The 11,815-nt window shown below is 40.5% G+C and overlaps 1 protein-coding gene across 3 annotated transcripts in view; it reads left to right on the top strand.

Moving 5' to 3' along the window:
• The first annotated feature begins 134 nt into the window (after nucleotides 1-134).
• Nucleotides 135-11,815, top strand: part of PIK3CA (phosphatidylinositol-4,5-bisphosphate 3-kinase catalytic subunit alpha) — a 37,235-nt gene continuing 25,554 nt past the window's right edge. The window contains exon 1 of one of the 3 annotated variants that reach the window (XM_048314043.1): nucleotides 135-174. The gene's annotated coding sequence lies outside the window, so the exon portion shown is untranslated. Of the gene's footprint in view, nucleotides 175-7,791; nucleotides 7,941-11,815 lie in introns of those variants that run through there. The other 2 variants (XM_048314040.1, XM_048314041.1) reach the window with 2 other exon arrangements.

Raw genomic sequence — 11,815 nt, 5'->3', positions numbered from 1 at the left:
CTGTTATTCCCGTGCGGGAGGCGGCGGCTCTCGGGAGCGGCTGCCGGCGCCGCTGCCGCCCGCGCCCGGGGCACAGGCACCGGCCGAGGCGAGCGGGGCGGCCGCAGCGGCGGGAGGCGGCGGGCGCGGCCCGGGGCGCGGCGGGCGCGGGCCGGCCCGGGGAGGCCGCGGCTGGTGAGTGAGGCGAGCGCGGCGGGGGTCGCGGGGGCCGTTCCCGGAGCGCCGCTCGCTGAGGGGGCTCCGGCAGCAGCGCGGGGCTGAGGGGCCGCGGGGCTGCGCTCGGCCGGGAGAGCTCCGCCACCGCCGCATCCCGCGTTCAGGGTGCTCGCGGGGAAGTGACCTGGGAGAGGAAGAATAGCGGCTTGTTGTTTTCCAGTGTGGGTGCCTCCACCCCTGGAGTGGAGCTGTTCGCTGTAAATGTGCTCCAGCAGTCCTGGGGATGGGGCTGGTTGATGCCGCTGGGAGCAGAGCCTCTCCCGATGGGCGTGTGTGGATCCTGGCACCCAACCTCCTGCTTCCAGATGCACTCGGCTGACAGTAGCAGTGTCTCTTCCCTGCTACCTGTAAAACCTTCTTTCCTATTTCTTGCTACCCAGAGATCGGTTTGTACTGATGTTAAGTATGAAACTGCTATTTCTTACCAGTATTTGTGTCTTTTCTGGTAGACTCTGTATTAGCAAAACTTTGGCTAAACTAACACAAACTGCCTGTTTGTTTTTCTTTGCGGGTTTTGTGGCTGTTTTGAGTATTCCTTAAATTATTAAGATATCAAGCCAATTACTTCTGTTGCTATTATGGATATGTCTCTAATTTTTTTTTTTGTCTGTATTTCTTTTCTTGTTGACCAAAGATCTGATTGAACAAAGGTTTCTTTATAAGCGGTGCCTATTCAGAACAAGCAGGAGGCAAGTATATATACTTAAAAAGTAGACAGTAGGGAGTATGAAGCTTTCTTCATTTAATTCTGCAGCAAACTTGTAAAGGAGTGGTAAATTGGGTTCTGAGTCTGGATTTTGTGGAACTTAATAGAAAACATCTATTCTGTTCTGTTAGTTATTTGTACCTTCACATCCCTGCTTTGAGCTGTACCAGGAGTTCGGATTTACTGCATTGGATAAAGTTAGAAACTTTCCCACCGTGATCTGACTCATTCTTTAGTTTCTTCCACATCACAGTTAGTTTATAGGGGTGTACTCATACTTGTTGCTTCCATGCTGCAATTCTGTAATGCAGTGTAATAAACAAAGTCCACTTCTTGTGTGGAAACTTTGTTAGTTCCTAGGAATATTCCAGTACTCAGGGTGATGGGATTTAATGGTTTGTCTGCTACGAGGAACTGACTGGATAAGCTGTTCTATAATCAAGCCCCATGTGAACTTAAAGCTTCACAATAAATAACTTTATTCTCAAAACAATAGCATTGGAAAACTTTTTCAGAGTTGTTACTTATTTAGAGGCATATTTTAGCCAATGTAGACAAACCACACATCAACCAAGCTCACAGTGTTCACAGAGGAATTTATGAAACCACGCAATTCCTGTGGGATCCGTGAAATAGTCCACTTTTTCTTTAGGACAGTAAATGCAGCAAATCCAGAGCTGCAGTTGGAATTTGACTGGTGAGATGCCTTGCATTTCCTAGGTGTTAACTTGGTGCCATTCTTAGCAACCTGGAGACAACATTTCGTGTTTTTTCAGGGCAGGCGAATCCCAGCCTACAAATCCATGCCAAAGTGTTTTAATTGTTTGGCTGCTCCAAATTGTCATTCTTTATCAATGACAAATTTGTTCTGTTTCTTGTTGAAGTTTACTGTGTGAATGATGGCTCTGAGAGAGTGTTTTTTTGCCTTTTTTTTTTTCTTCTTCTTTCTCGAGTATTCTCTGGGAAAGGGGGTGTAGCTGATTTGTTTACAAAGCAATTGTGCTTTACTGGAAGTCATAAAGTGGTTCAATACTTAGTTAACTGTTTCTCTGTTAATCAGGCTATTCCTGCTTTCTGTGAGCAAATGAAGGATACTTTTTCCTGGATAACTCACTTTTTAGAAGTTGCTGAAAGCTTTAGAATATGAATTTCTGCAACCAGCAAGGAGTTCATGCTTTACCCTCATGCTGTCTCACAAGACCAATTAAGTAACCTCACAAGAGGTTTCCAGTTATTGGAAGAAAATCTCACCTTTAAAAGGTGTTGTGATACAAGGAATGGACTTCCTGATCCACAGATCCTCAGATTTTACTGTGTGGTGTGCTCTTTAATGGCTTGCTCATGCATAATACAACTTTGAACAACCTTGATGATCATCATAACTTTAATTTCTTTCTGAATTAAAACTATCAGTAAATGACTAGACAACAAGCCTAAGGCTCACATGCAGTCTGCAAAAACTGCTTTCTTACGTTTTGTACATAAAAAGTCAACTTCTTATGTAATCTTTGAGATTTCTGGTGCAGATTCTTCGGGTGTCAGAAATATCCTAAACATCTTGCAAATATCAGTCACTTCCAAATAGAAGACTGCTGCTATTGGTTTTGTTTGCCTGCTTGGGGGGAGAGGAAATTGGAATGATGATACACTAGTTCCAAATCATGGAAGAAATAATAGCACCTCTAGATTGGTATCATGTAGCTTTGCTTTGTTGAGTACATTAATGAAGGTTAACAAAGACTGTAGTTAATAGGACATTTGAGGAGCGTTGTGTTTGCGTGAGGGGAAGCTAAGATGCTTTGTTTTAACTTCAATATTGATGCAGGAACTGATTTTGTTATTTATACCTGGACAAGAATAGTACTGCAAAACCAGTCTTTCCAGTTTAGTCTTCAAATACCATTCTAAAACTAAGTTTTGTCTTACTACTTACTGGTTTGTAATTACTGAAAAATATGTGAGATCTAGTAAATCCTCCCCACTGAGAAAGAGTGGGCCATATGTGCATTTTTTGTGTGTGTGATGCAGTTGGAGGGAAAGGATAAGAGTTTGGACTCTGGCTAACTGGAGAGCAGATGTGGCTTCTAGTGTGAGCTAAGGTTTGGGGGGTTTGCAGCTTTTTATGCATTGCATTCCTTGCTTGTGGGAGTTTTGTCTCATCCTTTTAAAAAGCCAGACATCCAGCTGCTCCAAGGGGATGATGCCTGTCTGTAGCTATGACTAAAAGAGGCCACAAAAATATTCTCACTAAAACTGGATGGGAATTTTCATTTGCTCTTGAAGTTGAATGTGTCATAGCAAAGAATTCTGTTACAATTGTCTCTTTGTAGTATCCGAATCCAAATGGGAGCAGTGGAGAGAATACATTTGTTTCTCTCTGTATTTAATTGGACAACAAATGTATGTGATTTGTTTTGATTACAGAGTTGGTCATGATAACCTCCAGAGGATCCTCCCAACTGAACTTCTACAGATCTGTTTCTGAATGGTTAATGAAGTGTTAAATGAACCAGAAATAATACTCTGAGTATTAACTGCTGGGTTTGGTTTTTTTAATTTTTCCTCTTGCAGCACTGGTATAGTATTAACTTTAACAAAATCAAAACAAACAAACCCACACAATCAATCTAACAAACAAACAAACAAAAAAACCAGCACAAAATCAAGCCCTACTAGGGGGTAGAAGGAATTAAATTGGTTTAAAAAAGAAAAATAAGCATTTTTCTAAATCCTGTATGTTAACTTGTATTCATATGGAAATGCAGCAGTCTGAGTGCAGTTTGTGTAACTCTGGGTCTGACTTCTCGGTCTAAGCAATGCTTATTGGTTTTGCAGCACATATGTTGTTTTATGTGGCATATATCTACACTTGAATTCTAGAAAAGTATTTTTCTAGTTAATTCTGGGCACAGATTTTGTGCAAGGCAGTCTAAGATGCCTGTGTATTTCAAAGAAGAAATGTGAGGGACAGTAGACATCATCACTTGTTCTCTATTTCCAGTGTTCTTAAAGCCAGCAAAGCAGGGGATAAAAGCACTTGGTCAGTTGTGCCTGCTAAGTAAACTCCTTGGGAATAGGAGTTTATAGTTTATAGTCTGTCTTTGGAAAACAGTGCTCACATACCTGAGCTTCAGAAATGTAAAAACTAAATTCTAAGATGCCAGCTTACCTTTGTCAAGTTGAACGGGAGAAATGATGGAGCGCTGGTGAAGCTTTTGCTTGACTCGCAGCAATAGAAGTGGCTACTTCAGTCTAGTTTAAGAACATAGCAGTTGTGCCCAACAGACAACTTCAGGTTCAGTGATCTCTGGTTTCATGGCCTGTTGCTTTTTACCAGTAGAGAGTTAGATAAATCCCAGAGACTGGGTTTTGTTGTTTGGGGCTTTTGTCTACTCGTTAACACATTTCCTTTCATTAACTTACCTTCATGGATTTTTATGCAGAAAAACCTTGGCAGTTTTGCCTATACCTTCTGATTAAACAAACATTTGCAAATGTAGCTTTTGAGGGTTGTGAACCACAAAGCTTGTTTGTTGAACACAAGAGACTTATTGAATTGACTAAGACTGACTGTAAATTCCCTGAAACTTCGAGACAGCTGAGTCACACTTATTGACTGTATATTCTGACCCTTTTCTAAGGCAAAGAAATGTAGAGAAGCATCCCTTGGGTTATTTTCTCTCCAATAGAAAGGAGAGAAAGCTGGATGGTTGCCTCCTAGATTGTACAACATGCCAAAAAACTTATCTGTCATTAAGACTTCACTGCTTTTCTTTTTTCCATACTCGTTAGTCAGTCTTTTGCCAATACTTAATCTAGCAGTTAATGGTGATGAATGACTCTTGCCCAATATGTTCCAAGACTATTCCTGATTTTTAACTCTTGCTGTTAAATTGGGTCATGCTTCTTGCATGGGTTTTCTGCTGAAACGGCATTTGTTGTCATGGAAAAGTGTCTTAAACTGTCAGCTCCTTGCAGAGGACGCTAAATTGGTGAACGAAAAATTACTCCTTGTTGCAACCTTATTCCTTCTCTTAGCTATTAGCAGTCAACAAAGAAACAAATTCTTGAATGTCCTCGAAATGCAAGAAACTTTGAACATTACTGAAAGGAAAATAGTCAAGATTCAGCATTTCATCTGAGACTAATCAGCCATAAGTAGAAATACATGCCTGTTATGTGATCTGAATCTAATAGAACAAAATTTCCAGTGCCTTGGGACTTTGACATCTGACTTGCTGGAAAAGCGAGGAGATTGATCTCTGCAAAGACGTTGGCAAACTAAATGCGGAATGCTTGGAAATACAAGTGCAAAAGAGGGAGAATGAGCAGAGGGTAAAGGCTTGTTTACCAGGCAAGCAGAGTGGAGAGGAATTGTTTGTTTCTCAAACTCAATAAATGTGCTCTCTGTGACGAGGAATGTTATGATCCATATTTGGTGCTTGTGCCATTAAGATACTTTTCATTAAAGCTGGAAAACACTTGACTACAGGAGCAGTTTGAAAGATGGAAATTAATAGTGCTAACATAAGCTTCTAGATAGAGCTAACTTCCTTTGTGAAAAGGAAAGTCAAAACTATCAGTCCAAATACTCCAAAATATGCCTGTGATGTCTTTAAACTGCTTAGACTATAAAAATACCACTTATTCTTTATTTTTTTAATTTATATTCCCAGCTCTTAACAGAATAACCAGGAAATGCTGTGACTGGATTATAAAAGTGGAAGTGATAGTAGTAACACTGAAAATTGTTCTTCTGCCTTTGTGGATGTTGAACAACCAGTTCCACTTACCAGTTTATCAAGGCAGTCTCCACTGGTGGGAGGGAAGTGATTAAAATATTGTATTTTATCTTCTTGCAGTTTCATGCTGTCACCCCTGAAATCTTCAATTTTAAGGTATTAAGTACTGTAAAAGAGCAGTTGTCCCAAGAATGCCTCTGGTGTTTAAGAGCTAGTTTTTAAGCAACAACTAGACATCTGGAATAGTCATGATTGTGGTGTATAATTGAGGATATGCCTGTGAGTTCCACTGCCAGTGTAGCAAGTTTTTTTGTGAAGATTGATTTATGATAAATTACATTTGTATTTTGGTTTAAAATGGTAATACGTGAAATTGTAAGGCTGTCATTGGAGAGGATAAACTTATACAGTTACATGAAGTTTTGGATAAGAGATTGCTAGTTAAAAGAAAGGGCTCAAATTGGTTTTAACATTTGATTTGAGAAGGTAGAGATTAACTCTTTTGCTCGAGTTCAACCAAGGTTGAACATGTAAGATTCTAATAACTTGCCTTCCTCCTCATCTTGCTCTGAAATGGAGGATAAAGCACTGATGTTGTTATCACTGCTCAGCAGCACTCCCTTGATCTTAGATAGCTCCAGCTTGGAATGTTTTGACGGTTGGGGAGCAATGGCAAAACTACCACCAAAAGATAAAGGTGGAAACAGAAGCCAACAAGCAATAAAACGGCTGAGTTTATACATGAAGAAAAGGATAGCAAAATCTATTCCTGACTATGGAAACTCTTCTTAAATATGTTGTCAAATTGCTTTGTAATCCAGCTCTTCAACTCTTCTTTCATCACCTCTTTTCCAAGCTTTTCATTGTACATCAGCAGTTAGCACAGTATCACAAACAGCTTCAGGGGGATATGAGAAGTGTAACCATGGCTATAGATTCCAATCTCTTATTGTCCTGGTATGTGAGCAAGTTATTTTTTTAAACAACAAAAAAGGTGCTTTGCAAAATAGATACGCTTCCCTAATGGTGTTTTTTAATGAGTGCTAATTAAATCCAAAACATTTGAACTTTTGTGGTCTTCTGGTGTATTCCAGGGTTAAACTTCACCAGGCTGAAAACTGATTTCAGTCTTTTTGAATATACACACCTCTGAAAACACTAATGAAATGTTTCCAAAGAACCATCCATGCATTTAAAAAATACTTCATTTTTTGTACAGTTGTGTAAAATTCTCTCAATAGCAGTGACTGATTACTACCAGTATCTTTTTGGCTTTTTAAAAATAAAGGCCTTTCAATTTAACATATCCCTCTTACAGAGCTCTGTAGTAGTAGGCTGCATATGCCTTAGTCTCAAACCATTTAATCTTGTTATGAAAGTGACTTTCTAAACTGGGAAGCTGGGAAATCCTGTAGTAACTACTGCAGAGATGTGACTGATAGTCACTGCTTAAATACCTGTGAGCTTATGTCACTTCTTTGGGAAGTTCATGTTCACTACAAACATTATCTATTTAGACAAACACTAGCCATTTCTTTCTGATGCATCAACCACAAATTGCTGGTACCCTGGCCTTGTCAGAGAAACAATTTGGGTTACAGCTTGAAGTGGAGGAAAGGGAGATGCGCAGCACACAGCTTCATCTCAGTAGCCCCACGCTTACCATGCTTGTGTTGCATAACATGGTTTGCAAAGCAGATGCTGTAGGGAAAGGGTTAATAACATTTGCAGCATCTGGCTTAAACACTTGCTCGGTGGTGTAGCTTTTTGCAGAAACACCAGAGCTGCCCTGCAGAAGCCACAAAAAGGAACATTTTCAGTTCTGACCAAACGTGATGCTTTTCACAGCAACGCTCCATTGTGGTGTGTTACAGAACAAGTGTGTAACTGCACAAGCCAAGGCGGGGGGTCACAAAGAGGACACTTGGTTTTGGGGGGATGTGTGCCTTGTACGACTCCCAGAGCAGACCCTTAGTGACCACCACAATGAGACCTGACCATGTGTAATGGTGAGGCCACGCCCACTCTGACATCTCATGCTAATAAGGGACCAAAAACCACTCCCACTCTGCCTTATGCTAATGAGGATCTGGAAAACCACTCCCACTCTCACATCCCATGCTAATGAGGAACCAAAAACCCATCCTACTCACGCTTTTCATGCTAATGAGGGATGGTATAAAAGTGACTCGGAGTGAACCAAGTGGGATTCTACCACCACTGCAAGGAAGCTCAGGGCACTGAAGGACCACCAGGACACCACAGGATCCATGGTGGTGACTATCTCCTGCTTGCACTCTCTTCTCTTTCCCTTATATGCTTAATGTGGCAGAATAATGTTGGTACTGTTGAACAGGCATTTGATCTCATTTGCAGCCTAATTTGTGCAGAGGACTTTAACATCAAATCATAACAGCTGCTTCTAACAGTCATGTACTGGAATGATGAACATTTGATTAAAGACTGAAGAACCATGTCCCAGTTTACCAGAGCTGGTTTTGTGCTTCAGGCTGGAGCATGCAGGGCCTACTGACACACAGAGTCACAGTGAATCATGTTTGTTTCCACTTGTTGAACACAAATGCAAATGTATTGACGTCTTGAGCATCATGATTGTGATATCCAACCTGTAAGGGCAGAGAAAAGTGCTGTTCAACCAGGGCCACCAGCTAGAACAAGAATAAACACTTCTTAAAGTTTCAGAGAATCTTTGTTTTCTTTGTAACTTACATGAAGCAGTCAGATAAGTTTACAAAATCGGGATTTTAGTCTTGCAGTGTTGTTTCAAATAGAAGGCCCAGTTTTCCTATATGCTTAGGTGCAATACATCCAATGTGATCTGTGACCTTTAGGGAGATGAAGCCTGATGGGAGCAATTAGTGGTGCCAAATTCTTTGCAGATGAGTATTATCCCCACTTGGTGGGGGGGGGTTGGCAGGACAGTCTTGGTCTCTAGAAAATATTTTATGGAAAACTGTTGCTGTTTACCTCTCAGCAGGGTTATCATCTACTGCTAAATAAATATTTCGTTAATCACCATTGACGGTACCACAAACAAGTGATAGAGTAGGGCTTCATTTCTGACTGACCCTTTCCTGTTGTGATTGTAGCTGGTGTGGAAGTAGACAACAGCTTCCACAGGGCAGGGAACTGGCTTTGTTTGCTGCTGTCTTACTCCATGTGTCTTTGTATAGGATAACCTGCTAGGAACTCTGTGAGTTTCAGCTGTTTATAGGACAAGTGGACTTAGCTGCAGAATTGAATTTTTTCATTACAGTGGCTGTGCCTTTGTGTTAACTCTGCCACAAACTTCCTTCTCTCAACAAATGGTTTTGGAAAGGGAGTTGAGGAGTAGCTCAGTGGAGAAAGCATTGTTTAAGTTTTTCAGTTTAGGACTTTAAACAAAGAGAAAAATAAAACAACCTACTTCCATGGCTTTTGCTGAGGCATGTGGTTCCTTACTAATCCTCTAACAAAAATGAAGTTGAATACTATCCTCTGTTTGCCAGTAAATACAAGATAATGATTCCTGCTAACTGAATTCAGTAAGTCCATGCAGACTAAACCCATACTCCTGTTAAGTACTATTTGGCTACAGAAGTCAGTTAAGATAGAATAAATGGAAAGCTAATTTATATTTGGATTACAGAACTGAAACTTCAGTTTCCAGTTCACTGTTCTAGGCTTGCTATTAAAAATCTGTGGAGATTGGTGCTATCCACTGCCACTCCAAAAGCTTTTTCTGGTTTTATGCATTAGTTGCTTTCAGGGTCTGGAGTAACTTCGTACAGCAGAAACATTTGATCTCAATTTAAAGTTACTTCCAGACTGCATCCTAAGAAATGTTACATGGGAAGTAAACAAGATACTATAAGTCAGAGTCTGATGTCTTTTTCAGCTGCTTCTTAGTAAAGAACGGGCTCACAGGGTGACTATTTGTGTAAAGATGAATGTAAATTAATAATTGAACCCTCTTGATACTTCTGCTTGTGGCAGAGAGGCAAGTGTAGCTGTGTGAGGTCTGCTGGACCTCCGGAGTTTTATTGCAGTTCTTTCCCTGCCTTTCTGAGTAGGGACAGTAGGAGAGGAAATCTTTGTTCTTCCTCAACGCAACTGGAGGTTCATCGTGCTGCAGCAGTTGCTTCTAAAAGCCAAGGTGACAAATCTGGGGAGATCAGCACTGGGAAAGGCCCTGGATCTTAGTTACAGGTCTGCTACACAGCTGCTCCTGTTGGGTGGGGATTCAGACTAGAAGGGAGCTCAGAACACCTGGATTAACTCTGCTCTGGTTCCTTGTCTGTGTGCCAGCACTTCCTGTTTTTAAAGATCCTGTTTACTGTCTGCATTCCAAATATCCCAGGAAGGTGGGAGGATGGGAAGAAACATGGAAAGAAAAATAAACAGCATTATTTAAGGTGGAATTTTTATATATTTTTAATTATATAACCAGCATTTGTTACTTTTCAAACCTGGTTTCATTAACTACATTCTAGTGCAAGCTTTTGTTTACATCGTCTTGCACTAATTTCCAAAAGCAGAACTGCATGGGAAAGCTGACATTGAAACCATTAATATTTGCAGCAAGGAGCAGAGTAAGATTTTGTGGTGTGCTTTGGCTTTGTGCTCTTCCTGATGTTCACATAAATCAGTATTTGTCAGCCATATGAAACGGAGTATTAAACAAACGTATGTAATCAGAGGAACACCTTATTTCTATGGGTACAAAATGGCATGTTGCTCTGATTTTGTTGCCAAACTTTAAAGCTCTGGATTTAAACAGCTTGAAAGAATTTGGGTGCTGCTCCCTGACCTTCAGAGCTCACAGCCTACTGTGTAGGAACAGCTCTGACCAGCACAGAGCCAGGTGCGAAGGTAGTTCTCATTCTGCTGCACTACAAGCCAAGCTAATTGCTGAAATAATGAGTAAGCAGATATGTGAAGTGTAAATAGGTGATATGTTGCTTTTCTAATTCTTTGTTGTGCTTTATGACTACTAGTCCTGTATAAACAACAAAATCCTGTCCTTTGAGATGGAGCTAGAGATGGAATTACTGAATGATTTTGGACTAAAAAGGAAAATTTAATTCCAGGCTTTCCTTTGTTTAACAAAGAGACAAAATTCTGCCTTTAGCTGGAAGAAAATGTACTAGGACAGATATTCTGCCTTCGCTATGTCATGGGATCCCTAGGGAAAAGGCACAGTCGTAGTGGGAGTTCTGGAGGTCGCCAGCAACTTGAAAATGCTTCTTTCTCGTGATCCTGTTTTCATGGCTCCCAGACAGTGAGGGAAGCTGTAAACACTATGCCTGCATGGATGGGGGAGGGCGAGCAAGGGGATTTGAAAATAAGTATTCACAAAGGTCTTTTGGGTTCACTTGGAGAGGAAAAAATACTCCAGCAATAGTAAATCTTTTTAAACTGATCATCTTGGGTTTGTTTCAGCTGTTTGATCCTGTGGTTTTTTCAGCAACATAACACAGTTCTTCTTGGGCAATACTTTGTAGTGAGTTCTTCTTTTTTTCAGGATGACCTCACCATTAATTTTATTCATAGTATCTGAAAGTCACTAGGAGAGTATTGTATTCTGGAAAAAAAATCTGGATGTAAGATAACTTTAAAGAGAACAGCTCTGAAATGTAGCTGCCCCATATTCTCATATCTAACTAAAGTGAAACTGCTTTTCACTAATTTCTAGTGAGGTTTTGCATTCACAGGAAATAATGATCTTGTATTTCTGCTGTGCTATTATTCTACAGATGTTGCCAATAATTTTAGGGGGCTTTAGCTCTGTCTAGAACAAGGCGAATGTACTCAGTGCTGTTTTTGAAGGGTGGGAGAAGTAGGTAACTACAAATAAAATTGGTAGTGTTTGGAAATACTTGCGTGTTTCAGAAGGAAACTAAATGCCAAGATGATTTTGACAGTGTTAAATCCTCCTGTTTGTTTCCCTTGGGCTGCTGTTTGTGATCAGATAAGGCGTTCCGGGTATCTGCACATTTTCTGGGAAATAAGAACGAAAGCAATACATATGAAATAAGACACAACTGCAGTGCAACAGTCTGCTGTTTTCTATTCTGAACAAAGCAGTATTTTTACCAATTAAATCTGTGTATAATAATTTTTTCATGGAGGACAGTTTCAGACATCTTTG

The sequence above is a fragment of the Corvus hawaiiensis genome, chromosome 10 (genome assembly GCF_020740725.1).
Source record: "Corvus hawaiiensis isolate bCorHaw1 chromosome 10, bCorHaw1.pri.cur, whole genome shotgun sequence".
Classification (NCBI taxonomy): Eukaryota; Metazoa; Chordata; class Aves; order Passeriformes; family Corvidae; genus Corvus; species Corvus hawaiiensis.
This window is presented reverse-complemented; position numbering and strand designations above follow the sequence as displayed.